Below are 14,486 nucleotides of genomic sequence, written 5' to 3' on the forward strand. Positions count from 1 at the left end.
TTTTGTTTTTCACACAAAGCTTCAGTATCTTAGAACATAAGTCGTAAGGACCATTTTATATGTTTGTGGTGTTTTTGCATCCTTTTTTAAGATTAAAAGCACCAGCAAAGCAGCATTGTAATTACATGGAAAGAGCGACCATTGTATTCTTCAAAATGTATCCTTTGTTGTTCCATGTAAGAAAGAAAGTCAAATGGGTTTGGAACTAAATGAGTATATATGTAAATGATGACAGATTTTTGGGTGAACTAGTCTTTTAACTAGCCTGTGGCATCTCAGAAATGACTTCAGTAGTCACTGATGTACAATCCTGTATGAAATTCTGCTTTCCTGCCCCTCTCTTTTCCCTCTGTAAATAGCATCATTCCTCAGCCCAAGCAAATCTATCAATCTCTCTCTCTTTCACCAGGAACTATTCACTGCTGCATACAAAATACAACATATCCTTATTACTGCTTTTTTGACCATTTATAACTCACCACTGGTTTATAGTAGATTAGTATCACTGAATCGCTGGATGTCTGAGTGGTGTCTGGAGAACAGCATAGGATTTATAGACAATTGGAAGAGTTTTTGGTGTAGACCTGACCTGCTAAAGAGAGACGGACTCCATCCCTCCAGGGAAGATGTCGCTCTCCTCTCTAGTAATTTGGCTCATAGTCTTAATAATGATAGTATCTGACTAACTGGGGCCCAGGTCAGGAAGCAGACAAACTGGCTAATCTGAACATCTGCTAGCTGCCTTGATACGTCACACAGGTCACATAAACTACAATACATAGAGACTGTATCACCTCGATATCATAGAGAGTCTGTGTCTGTTCCCCAAACTTCCAAACACAAACCCCTCACTAAAACATTTAGAAAATAACTGATTAAGGTCAAACTTAGAGAGAAAAAAATAAATACATTTGAAGATAAACATCATATAAAAATAGGGCTACCAAAGATTAGATCTCTTTCAACCAAAGCACTAATTGTAAATGAAATTATTACAGATCATAGTTTGGATGTGCTCTGTTTGACTGAAATCTTGCTTAAACCGGATGAATATATTAGTTTAAATGAATCTACTCCCCCAGAGTAGATTCATTTTTGTTATAAAAATTAGCTTCGTCTGAAGCGTCGAGGAGGTGGTGTTGCTACAATTTACAGTGACGTTTTTGGTGTTGCTCAGAGGACAGGATATAAGTTTAAGACTTTTGAACTAATAATGCTTAATGTAACTGTCAGATATGAATAAAAAATATCTGTTGTCTTTTGCCCTTGCTACAGTATATAGATCACCCAGGCCTTATTCTGATTTCCTTGGTGAATTTGCTAATTTTCTATCAGATCTAGTAGTTACTGTAGATAGAACTTTAATTGTTGGTGACTTCAACATTCACATAGATAATGAAAATGACACATTGGGATTAGCATTTATCGATATTCTCAACTTGCTTGGAGTCAGACAAAATGTGACAGGACCAACTCATCGCCATAACCATACGCTAGATATAATTCTGTCATATGTAATTGATGCTGATACTATAGAAATTCTACTGCAGAGCGATGACATCTCAGATCATTACCTCGTCTCTTGTATGCTGTGATTAGCTAATGTTACTCAATCTACATGCTATCGTTCAGGTAGAACAATTCTTTCGACCACTAAAGATAGCTTCAATAATAATCTTCCAGATCTCATACACTCAGTAAGCCCCAAAGTCTAGAAGAACTTGATGAAACAACAGAAAATATAAATACAGTCTTCTCTAGCACTCTTGATAGTGTCGTCCCCCTTCGATTAAAGACAATTAAAGAAAAAAGCCCCACACCATGGTACAATGATCACACTCATGCTCTCAAGAGAGCAGCTCGGAAAATGGAGCGCAAGTGGAAGAATACAAAATTATAGGTATTTCACAGTGCATGGAAGTACAGTGTCTGTAGCTACAGACAGGCACTAAAATCTGCCAGGTCAGCATATTTTAGCAAGCTCATAGAAAATAACCACAACAATCCTAAATGTTTATTCAGTACTGTGGCTAAATTGGTTAGGAATAAATCCTAAACTGAACCAGATATTCTGTCACAGCACAACAGTAATGACTTCATGAATTTCTTTACTGATAAAATTGAAACAATCAGAAAACAGTGTCTCAATTTTCCACACGTGAAACTTCAATCCTTTGCTATTGTAGGTCATGAAGAGCTAAAAAAAACCGTATCGAAACATCAAAAGCCACAACATGTACAGGTGCATCTCAATAAATTAGAATGTCGTGGAAAAGTCCATTTATTACAGTAATTCAACTCAAATTGTGAAGCTCGTGTATTAAATAAATTCAGTGCACACAGACTGAAGTAGTTTAAGTCTTTGGTTCTTTTAATTGTGATGATTTTGGCTCACATTTAACAAAAACCCACCAATTCATTATCTCAAAAAATTAGAATATGGTGACATGCCAATCAGCTAATCAACTCAAAACACCTGCAAAGGTTTCCTGAGCCTTCAAAATGGTCTCTCAGTTTGGTTCACTAGGCTACACAATCATGGGGAAGACTGCTGATCTGACAGTTGTCCAGAAGACAATCATTGACACCCTTCACAAGGAGGGTAAGCCACAAACATTCATTGCCAAAGAAGCTGGCCGTTCACAGAGTGCTGTATCCAAGCATGTTAACAGAAAGTTGAGTGGAAGGAAAAAGTGTGGAAGAAAAAGATGCACAACCAACCGAGAGAACCGCAGCCTTATGAGGATTGTCAAGCAAAATCGATTCAAGAATTTGGGTGAACTTCACAAGGAATGGACTGAGGCTGGGGTCAAGGCATCAAGAGCCACCACACACAGACGTGTCAAGGAATACAGTTGTCGTATTCCTCTTGTTATGCCACTCCTGAACCACAGACAACATCAGAGGCGTCTTACCTGGGCTAAGGAGAAGAAGAACTGGACTGTTGCCCAGTGGTCCAAAGTCCTCTTTTCAGATGAGAGCAAGTTTTGTATTTCATTTGGAAACCAAGGTCCTAGAGTCTGGAGGAAGGGTGGAGAAGCTCATAGCCCAAGTTGCTTGAAGTTCAGTGTTAAGTTTCCACAGTCTGTGCTGATTTGGGGTGCAGTGTCATCTGCTGGTGTTGGTCCATTGTGTTTTTTGAAAACCAAAGTCACTGCACCCGTTTACCAAGACATTTTGGAGTACTTCATGCTTCCTTCTGCTGACCAGCTTTTTAAAGATGCTGATTTCATTTTCCAGCAGGATTTGGCACCTGCCCACACTGCCAAAAGCACCAAAAGTTGGTTAAATGACCATGGTGTTGGTGTGCTTGACTGGCCAGCAAACTCACCAGACCTGAACCCCATAGAGAATCTATGGGGTATTGTCAAGAGGAAAATGAGAAACAAGAGACCAAAAAATGCAGATGAGCTGAAGGCCACTGTCAAAGAAACCTGGGCTTCCATACCACCTCAGCAATGCCACAAACTGATCACCTCCATGCCACGCCGAATTGAGGCAGTAATTAAAGCAAAAGGAGCCCCTACCAAGTATTGAGTACATATACAGTAAATGAACATACTTTCCAGAAGGCCAACAATTCACTAAAAATGTTTTTTTTATTGGTCTTATGATGTATTCTAATTTTTTGAGATAGTGAATTGGTGGGTTTTTGTTAAATGTGAGCCAAAATCATCACAGTTAAAAGAACCAAAGACTTAAACTACTTCAGTCTGTGTGCATTGAATTTATTTAATACACGAGTTTCACAATTTGAGTTGAATTACTGAAATAAATGAACTTTTCCACGACATTCTAATTTATTGAGATGCACCTGTATGTTAGATCCAATACCAACTAAGCTCCTAAAAGAGGCATTCCCTGTAATCTCAGAACCTCTTCTTAATATGAACTCCTCGCTATACTTAGGACATGTCCCAAGAAACTTTAAAATGGCAGTTATCAAACCGCTTATTAAGAAGCCACAACTTAATCCTGGAGAATTGGCTAATTATAGACCGATTTCAAATCTCCCGTTTATGTCGAAAATACTAGAAAAGGTTGTGTCCTCCAAATTATGTTAATTTCTACAGAGAAATAGTATATATGAACAATTTCAGTCAGGATTTAGGACACACCACAGTACAGAGACTTCACTTATCAGAGTTACTAATGACTTGCTCTTATCATCTGATCACAGCTGCATTTCTCTTCTAGTGCTTTCAGATCTTAGTGCTGCCTTCGACACGATAGATCACAATATTCTCTTGAATAGGCTAGAGAATTATGTTGGCATTTGTGGACTTGCATCAGCATGGTTTAGATCCTAATTAGCAGACCGCTACCACTTTGTCTGTGTAAACGAGGAATTGTCAAATCAAACAAAAGTATGGAGTACCACGGGGATCAGTTTTAGGGGCCGTTTACACGACAACGTTTTCAACTAAAAATGGAAAACTTTTTATGCGTTTTGGCTGTTCGTTTACACGACAACAGCGTTTTGGGGCCTGAAAACGCAAACTTTTGAAAACAGGTTTCAAAGTGCAAGTTTTTGAAAACGATGGCGTTATCGTCTCCGTGTAAACATACAAAAATGCAAATTTGTGAAAACAATGACGTCATGCGCACGCGTATTACGTGTTATATAAAGAATGATGGATTGATGGGCATCAATTTGAGATGTTTAATTATCAATATGAATACTGGTGTCTGTGCAAATAAAAATAATCAACAATTTATTCATTTGGAGTGTTTTGTATGGAATGTGAACATTGTACAGTAGGCAGAACCAGCAATTTGAAAATCTTGAAATTAATGTATGGATTCAGATGGGAAAAATGTATTTGTATTTTAAAATGTTATTTATTTATTTACTTAATTTTATTTGATGTACCTTTATCCTGCAATTCATTCACCCACTGCTTATGTATATAGCCTATAGACAGAGATGTGATGCCATGTACAGTATTCAATGATGTGCTTAGAATATGAAAACATGAGGCAGTGAAAATACATGTTAGATCCAGTGTACACAAGAACTCTCTTTTCGTCAGAAGATATCCATAAATCAGAGTTCTGTCTGATATCCAAAACCAGTCAACATGAACAGCTTGTTATGTTAACTTACTCTCCTACCAGCCCAAGAGTCAGCAGGGGGAATACTGAAGAAGGCATGAGATGAAGTGATGGAGTTTATTGAAAAATCTTGAGAGTTCAGTCTATTGGCATGCACACGAGTACTTCAAAACAACGCGCGAGACATTCAAAACTACAATGGCGGACTACAGGACTGTGTTTGTGCTGCTCAAGATTTTGAGTTTATTGATGCTTCTCCAGCAAAGTAATTGTAGTAATAAAGCAACCTCATCGTCCGTCCAGACAAAATTGCTCAATGCTTTCGCCATCTTCATTGTTTGTATTCACCGCTCTGTGGAAGAATGCTTATGTGCGCAGGCGTGTAGTGTTTCTTTACAGTAACATCGCCAACTACTGGCCTGGCATGCTATAATACAGCCTTTTTAGTCGTTTTCACGGATCCGTGTGAACGGGGATCATTTTGACAATGTTGTCGTCTGTACGTGAAACTTTTCAAAAACGCAAAGGAAAAACGTTTCCGTTTTTAGTACATCATTGTCGTGTAAACGTACCCTTAGGGCCTCTGCATTTCTCCTTATACAGTTGTGCTCAAAAGTTTGCATACCCTGGCAGAAATTATGAAATTTTGGCTTTGTTTTTTAAAATATGACAGATCATGCAAAAAAACTCATGTGGATGCACTGAGCAGGCTAGATACTGAGCCATGGGGAGCAGAAAAGAACTGTCAAAAGACCTGTGTAACAAGGTAATGGAACTTTATAAAGATGGAAAAGGATCTAAAAAGATATCCAAAGCCTTGAAAATGCCAGTCAGCTCTGTTCAATCACTTATTAAGAAGTGGAAAATTCAGGAATCTCTTGATACCAAGCCAAGGTCAGGTAGACCAAGAAAGATTTCAGCCACAACTGCCAGAAGAATTGTTCGGGATACAAGGAAAAACCTGCAGGTAACCTCAGGAGAAATACAGGCTGCTTTGGAAAAAGACGGTGTGGTTGTTTCAAGGAGCACAATACTTGTTGACCCCTCACCAAACATAGTGCTTATGGTTGTGACCATAAAGCTCTATTTTGGTCTCGTCACTCCAAATTACAGTGTGCCAGAAGCTGGGAGATGTGTCAAGGTGTTGTAGGGCATATTGTAATCGGGCTTTTTTGTGGCATTGGCTTCTTTCTGGCAACTCGATCATGCAGCTCATTTTTGTTGAAGTATCGTCGTATTGTGCTCCTTGAAACAACCACACCATCTTTTTCCAGAGCAGCCTGTATTTCTCCTGAGGTTACCTGTGGGTTTTTCTTTGTATCCTGAACAATTCTTCTGGCAGTTGTGACTGAAATCTTTCTTGGTCTACCTGACCTTGGCTTGGTATCAAGAGATCCCCAAATTTTCCACTTCTTAATAAGTGATTGAACAGTACTGACTGGCATTTTCAAGGCTTTGGATATCTTTTTATAACCTTTTCCATCTTTATAAAGTTCCATTACCTTGTTACGCGGTCTTTTGACAGTTCTTTTCTGCTCACCATGGCTCAGTATCTAGCCTGCTCAGTGCATCCACGTGAGAGCTAACAAACTCATTGACTATTTATACACAGACACTAATTGCAATTTAAAAAGCCACAGGTACGGGAAATTAACCTTTAATTGCCATTTAAACCTGTTTGTGTCACCTTGTGTGTCTGTAACAAGGCCAAACATTCAAGGATATGTAAACTTTTGATCAGGGCCATTTGGGTGATTTCTGTTACCATTATGATTTAAAAATGAGCCAAGCAACTATGTGATAATAAATGGCTTCATATGATCACTATCCTTAAATAAAATACAGTTGTTTTGCATGATCAGTCCTATTTTCAAAATCAATGCCAAAATTTCACAATTTCTGCCAGGGTATGCAAACTTTTGAGCACAACTGTATACGCTTCCCCTGGGAGATATTATCATGAATCATGAAATAAGTTTCCACTGTTATGCCAATGACACCCAACTTTATATTTCTTCAAAACCCAATGAAATTTCTCAAAATTAGCAGAGTGTATCAATGAAATCAGTGATTGATTGGCCAGAAATTTCCTTCTACTCTATTCCGACAAAACATAGGTACTAGTTATTGGACCAAAAACCTCTAAAAATAAGCCGCTAAAATATCATTTGACTCTCGATAGATGTACTGTTACATCGTCTTCAACAGCAAAGAACTTAGGTGTTATATTTGATACCAATATGCCATTTGAAAATCAAATTTCCAATGTTTGTAGAACAGCATTCTTCCACCTAAGAAATATTGCTATGTTACGACACATGCTCTCTGTTGCTGATGCCGAAAAACTAATTAATGCATTCATGACCTCAAGACTACATTATTGTAATTCATTACTGGGAGAATGTCCAGCAAGTTCAATAAATAAACTTCAAATGGTTCAAAATGCAGCAGCCAGAGTGCTGACTATAACCAAGAAATATGATCATATTAGCCCCATTTTATCATCATTACATTGGCTACCTATTCCATTTTGTATTAATTTAAAAATTCTGTTAACTACAAATAAAGCTTTGAATGGTCTAGTTCCACAGTACTTAAGTGACCTTCTACCATGCTATATTCCATCAAGTTCATTACGATCGCAAAACTCTGGCCTGTTAATAGTTCCGAGAATTTCAAAATCCACAAAAGGAGGTATATCATTTTCCTATTTGGGTCCTAAACTATGGAATAGTCTCCCTAACACTGTTTGGGACGCAGACACACTCACTCAGTTTAAGTCTAGACTAAAAACTCATCTATTTAGCCAGGCGTACACCTAATTTATTTTTACCACACAATTAGGCTGCTTTAGTTAGGTCTGCCGGAACATGAAACATTGATCATGATCTATAACTCTGAAAAAAATGTAATGGCATCTACGCTAATATTATTCTATTTGTTTCCACGTCTCACCCTCGGGACTCCTATCCCGAGGTCACCAGAACCGGCCGGATCCAGCTTCATTCTTGCTTAGTATCAGACTCCAATGCTATGCGTCTCTTAAATGCAGCCGGTGCCAGCCAGACATCACTTCAGTGTATTATGATGGACCTCAGTGGATGAACTGATGCCAACTCCAACCATAAGACATAGGATACTTCATATGCTGTTGCCTGAACCGTGGACTTAGGATAGACCTCACCGAAATGACCGGCCGGCTGAAATGCGAAGCACCTCACTGATCTCGGCCAGTGTCACCTTGATCTAATGATGGCTACACTCTTAAAATGAAATACGTAGACTATCAATAAATTGCCAACAAAAGCCTTCATCGGCCAACTAACAAAGGACAATGCATCTATATGAACTTCTGCAGTTAATCCAGGATGAACTTCAAAGGCATTAGTCATTAATCTTACAGTTCTTATGAAATCTTTGTATAAACACTGGACCTTAACACTTACTTAGTTTAATAATTTTAAACCATGACTTGCACTGCACATAAATAAGTAATATTGGCATGCTGCTTAGCCAGAGAGGAACTGGCCCCCACAGTGAGCCTGGTTTCTCCCAAGGTTATTTTTCTCTATTAACCAACATCTTATGGAGTTTTGTGTTCCTTGCCACATTCGCCTTCGGCTTGCTCACTGGGTTTCTAAATACAATTATTATTTAATTACTTATTTTTATACACACTTCATAATCATATTTAATCAAACTACACAATGATGACTAAGACTTTATTGATATTATGGTTTCATTTTCTGTTAATGCATGATTTTCTATAAAGCTGCTTTGAAACGATGTGTGTTGTGAAAGGTGCTACACAAATAAAAATGACTTGACCACAGAAAGACCAGCGCAAGCCTCCAAAGTAACCTCTCTGTCTGCAGTATGAGGATGAAACAGAGTAATTGAAACAGCAGTTAAAACTGCACTATGCCCTTTTTTTTTTTTTTTTTTATTAACAAAAGTTAATTGAGTACATAGAAAAATCCATGTTCAAAACCCTGTCTTTGTCTTACCCCGATTCACTACGGTAAGCCTACAATAATGATGTTTATTGAGAGCTGTCGTGTCGGATTTTTGCGTGAAAATCATAGGCCTACGTCATTCTTCTTAAGGCCTCTATATACTTCTGTAGAAGTTATTTTTCATTATTTGCTTAGGGGTAAAATAAGTTTTAAACAGCCGTGAAACAGTATACTGTTTCCGAACATTCTGACATCCGCCACACCGATGTGGGAGGCATTTAGAAGTACATTTAAATATGAGGACGTTACATGTAAAACCTTAAAAATGTGTTATCAATGACTTAATACCACATTCTATGATTAGAATTCACATGAGATCAGTAAAAGAAGCTGTTTTAACCACTCGATATTGATTTAAAGTAATATATATGCAGTAGAAAATGTTTAATTTGTCGTTTAAATTATGAATTCATGACGCTAATGCGCTAACACACTATACGTGGCCATAATATGCGCTGGTTACGCTCTGTTATTGTGATTTATGATGACACTGATACCACTGCAAAGATGAGTGTATAAAAGTGTTAATGTGCAGAACAAAGATAAAACAATGATGATAGAGGCATATCTTACTTTAGAGAGATGTGTAAATAGCTTTTTCTGCAGGTGGCACATGAGTGAATGGGCACTTGAGAGTATTTGAAATGATTTTATTCCTTCAGTAGAATAAAAAAATTGCACGACATATTCTTTTAAAATGTCTCTACGTGAACAATCATACAGATGTAAGTACATTTCCACCGGCTCTTAAATAACTATTCATGCCGGTTTGTTCATGTTGACTCATTTTGATTCACTGAACAATGTAAACAAAATTAGCCATCGGTTTCAAGGTAGGTGGAGCTCTAGGTCACACCTACCAATGATGTGGACCAATGGCAGTAAGAAAGTGTTTAGCAGCCGGTACAAAATTTTCCTAAAAGTTTGCCCCAGAAAGCTGTTACGAACCACTGGAAAAAACGCAAAAACACCTTTTTGGCCAGATTTGTTCTAAATGACGTCACACACATTCATTCTTTGATTTCGTAGGAAGTACAATATATCGAGGCCTTTACATGTTTACATCCTGTCCGTAAGCTCAGAAAGAAGGTCCTGCTATGTGGCGTGTCACAGACAGTTTAGGACAGCAGTGGCAGGACACCAGTCTCAACTGTTTTAACTAAATTTTTAACTAAGTTTACTCAACTGTTTGACAAAGTTTACTTGCTAAAATGATTGGACATGTTTTCTGGTAGGGTTCTTGAAGCTTATTGGTTGTCATACTTTAATTAATCGAACATGACTCGTGTTTATTTATCGCGATGTTCATAAGTTTAGTTTTATTTTTATTTTTTTTACTGTAACATGTTTACTAATAGTCAAGAAATATTAGTATTTTGTAACTGTATTTTTGAGATACCCTAAAGGGGCGGTCACACTAGGCTTTGAGCACACAATTTGTTTTTCGGATAATGCTACAAATCAGGATATGATGTCAGTGGGAGGGCTTCTGGTGTAAGTAAATAATAAATCACAAATAACAAATAATATTATATTAAAAATATTAAAATATATTAATTACTCACTTTCCTGCAACAATAAATCTTACAGCTTTGAAATATGCATCCTCTGAATTGAGCCAAAAGGTTAGCGTGTAACGTTTCGGTATCCTATTCCAATTGTCGTACAAATTCACAGTTCAGAGTTCACCAAGCTTAAACTTTGGTATGTAGTGTAGAACAAAATTTCTTTGCATGAGCTTGTTTTACTCTGCTGCATTCGGATGCATTTGAATGGGAGTGAATGGATCAAAAAGTGTAGTGTGACCGCCCCTTTAGCGTGGATGTGTGGGTGTACCCCTGTTTTCTTATTTCATTTACCTCAGTCACAGAAATCACAAGTTGTATAACTTTCCATTGCCATTTTAGCAGATAGTCTGTTTAACAGAGTGGACTGACAATTTAAAATTACATGTAAAATCCACTATATTTCCAAGGTGGAATGTATGGTCATCTCATGTTGATGCACATACAATGTTCCAATTTCATAGCACAGTAATGTACATTAATTGTTTAGCATTTAACCATCTCTCAATAACTTTCAAAGAAGTGATTAAAGAAATTTTGTTTTTTATTGTAATTGATATATTGCTTATTTCTGCATATTATTTTTGATTAAAAAAAAAACGTATATATTTCATCCCCACCATTATTAAATCCTTGTTTTGGGTTTTTAAAATACAGTTTTATTGTGTGCAGTGCCTACGTATTGTCCACTGAGGCCGTAGATTGCAATGTAAAAGTAAAGTGTTCTTCAACTGAACTCATATCAACCATATCACAAGTTTCACCTCTTAAGATGATATGTGTAGTAAAATACAAACATTAATGTGGAGTGGATAACACTTAAATAATCATATTAAAATATGTTAAGAGTGTTGTTTTTTTTTTTTTTTTTTTATCTTCCTCAAATCAAGTAATATCTGGTTACAAATGTTTAAACGAATAACACAATATCGACATAAAAATAGCATGTCATGGCCCTGACTCGTGAAAATTTCCAGATGATTAAAAGTAATGTTCAGGTTACCTCAAATCATTGGATTTATCCACCAGAAGAGCAGTGGTGAATCACAACTCACGTAAAATATTCCTCAGCAAGTTGCTTGCAGTTTTAGGTTACAACCACAGATGTCGCTAGAGCCCAAAGTTCCGTAGTGTAGCTTTAAGTCTCTGATGAGTAAATGAGGCAACAAATTGGGGGCAGAACTTCATCTACTTTTAATGACATTATAATGTAAAACACAAGCAGGGGTCATTATTTAGGCACAAAAGTGGGGGGTTTAGGGTACTGGTTCAGCCGAGTTCTTTGTCATGCCGATCATGCAGTAATCTTTTAATGAAGAACAATTAGCAAGAAACAATTATACACAATAGCCTTCAGGACAAAGAGACAAGGAAAAAGACAATATATCTCTCTTTCACTCTGACACTCCCTCTCCATTCAGCTCATTGCTGTAATTCTGTTTGCTTTGTATAATCACTTATCCTATTTCACAAGCGTTTATAATCCTTTCATCCTCCCACTACTTTTTGGGTCATTTTAACGCTTCCCAGTCTATCTGTAAATGACTGTATTTTTCCAATTATGATGGTGTCTTTTTTTCTCTTTTTAGCCCACCTCTTTGCCTAATTTAATTAGATCCTAAACTAGATCACAACACTGCTGAGTGCAGAAACTGGAAGATATTATTTGCAAATGAACATAATTTTTTATTGACCTGGTGCTAAGGGAGTACATTTTCACCCCCCCCCCCCAACAAAGCTGTCCATTTCCTGCAGGTCAGCAGAGAGTACTGATGTCCCTCCTCCCCACAATACCCCGCCCTGTCCGTACCCCCTGAACATGCTTGCATCGATTTCTGAATTACACCACAATATTAAATAATTAATATACTTGCCATGATTGATGTTTTACATTAGCCCAATATTAGATTATCAATCAAACTCAGTTTAATGTAATAATATTGAAAATGTGTCAGGGGTTGTTTAGCTGAGAGAGAGAGAGAGAGAGAGAGAGAGAATGGATGTCATAAAGCATTGAATATTGTTTTAATGGACAGCAGGAGAAGATGAGACAAAATCAGTAGTGACCTTGAGCTATGATTCCCACAGATCAGCTTATAAGGAACTTTATTCCAAAAAACACAAGGGCCAAGAACATTATTTCTGCATTGATAAGTGAATGTTACATATTTTCTGTCATTAAATAACATATTAAAAGAATAAGTTCATAGTTCAGTCACCCTCAAGTACACAAAATAACAGTTGGTGTTTCGTACCATCTTCTTGCACCAAGTTTGAATGTGCACATAGATTCAGAAGATTTGGAATATTATTTGAGTATAAAGCCTTAAGAATTAATTTTATGGCACTTGTAAGGCTTTTGGTCCTTTTGTTTAACCTTGACAGCCACTGGTAACCTGTATACTTTCACTGTATAAACAAGAACAGTCTGGACCTTATGATAAATATTTTCCTTTGTTCCATGGAATGTCATATAGGTTTGGAATGAGATGGAAGTGAGTAAATGATGACAGAAATTTTGGGTGAACTAATCCTTTAACAAAATGAATCATGCATGAGAGCTCTTTCAAAAATTACACAAATTTGAATTTAATTGGAATTTGAATTAATTTCAAATCTCTCAAAATTCAGACAAGTAAACAGAAGATAGAAAGGGAGATAGAGAACAAACCTTTCAAACAAACAGAGCTAATAAAAACAAAATCAGTCAATGGACTAGGAGTCAGCACATAGGACAGGAAAATGGTTCCTTCTCTCTGGCTTCCCGTAAGGAGGTCATTATTTATCTCTATTTAATTAAGTAAAAGAGGACAAACAAGTCAAAGTGTTAACAGAGCTCAATGCAATGCCAGCCATTTGCTCACTGGTCAATAGTGGCAAATTGGAAATGTCTGACCAATCTGTCAAATGGAGGAAGCCTTGAATGACAGTGTGTTCATTCCTGGCTTCACCATCTTTAAGTCTCATTATCCTTTTCGTCTGTATGTCTGTCTGTCTCTCTCTCTCTCTCAATTCAAATTAGCTTCATTGGCATGACCGTATGCAATGTACAATGTTGCCAAAGCATTCATAAAAAAAAAAAAAAAAAAAAAAAAGAATATATATATATATATATATATATATATATATATATATATATATATATATATATATATTTCACATACATAAATTCAAACAATAAAATATTATTCATAATAATAATAAGCATACAAGTCCACAAAATGTAAAGAAAAAAAAACTACAGCTCATTGGCAACACCATGCGAGAAGCAGACGTGTGAATCACGAGCTCTGCGCACTTTGCTAGTTTTTTTATTATTTTCATGTTATAATCCGGTGAGATTCGATATACCCAATTACATGTTTGCTCTTTGAGGTAAACATGGCAAAGAAGTCAATATCCTCAGACTCTGGAGACATTAAAAGACACTTACGTTCTCAAGCTGACACCCCCGAACAGGTCGCGAGCCGGGGCCTCGATTTGGAAGACACGTCGGGAGAAGAAATTCAGCGTCAACTGTCCAACATCTCGGTGATGCTGACAAAGGTTGTTGCTGACATGGATGATCTCGCTGTAATATATCGATGGAAACAAAATTCTCTGAGTTGGTCACAAGAGTGTTGGATGTTGAGAAACTGATCGATTATCTAGAGTAATCGGAAAGGGAATTACCCGCTAATCCGCCCGTGTCCAAAACAGACTTGGAACACATTTTGGAAAAACTGGAATATCTTGAAAATATGAGCCGAAGGAACAATATACGGATTGTTGGAATTCCTGAGCATGAAGAGAGCAGAGATATGGTGAAATTCCTGGACGAGCTCTTCCCGAGTCTGCTCGACATAACAGG

At 37.1% G+C, this 14,486-nt stretch overlaps 1 protein-coding gene across 2 annotated transcripts in view; it reads right to left on the reverse strand.

Moving 5' to 3' along the window:
- The window catches only part of rsrc1 (arginine/serine-rich coiled-coil 1), a 460,355-nt gene that overhangs the window by 265,193 nt on the left and 180,676 nt on the right, over positions 1-14,486 (reverse strand). The gene's annotated exons all lie outside the window — the stretch shown is intronic.

The sequence above is a fragment of the Myxocyprinus asiaticus genome, chromosome 39 (assembly GCF_019703515.2).
Source record: "Myxocyprinus asiaticus isolate MX2 ecotype Aquarium Trade chromosome 39, UBuf_Myxa_2, whole genome shotgun sequence".
Lineage (NCBI taxonomy): Eukaryota > Metazoa > Chordata > Actinopteri > Cypriniformes > Catostomidae > Myxocyprinus > Myxocyprinus asiaticus.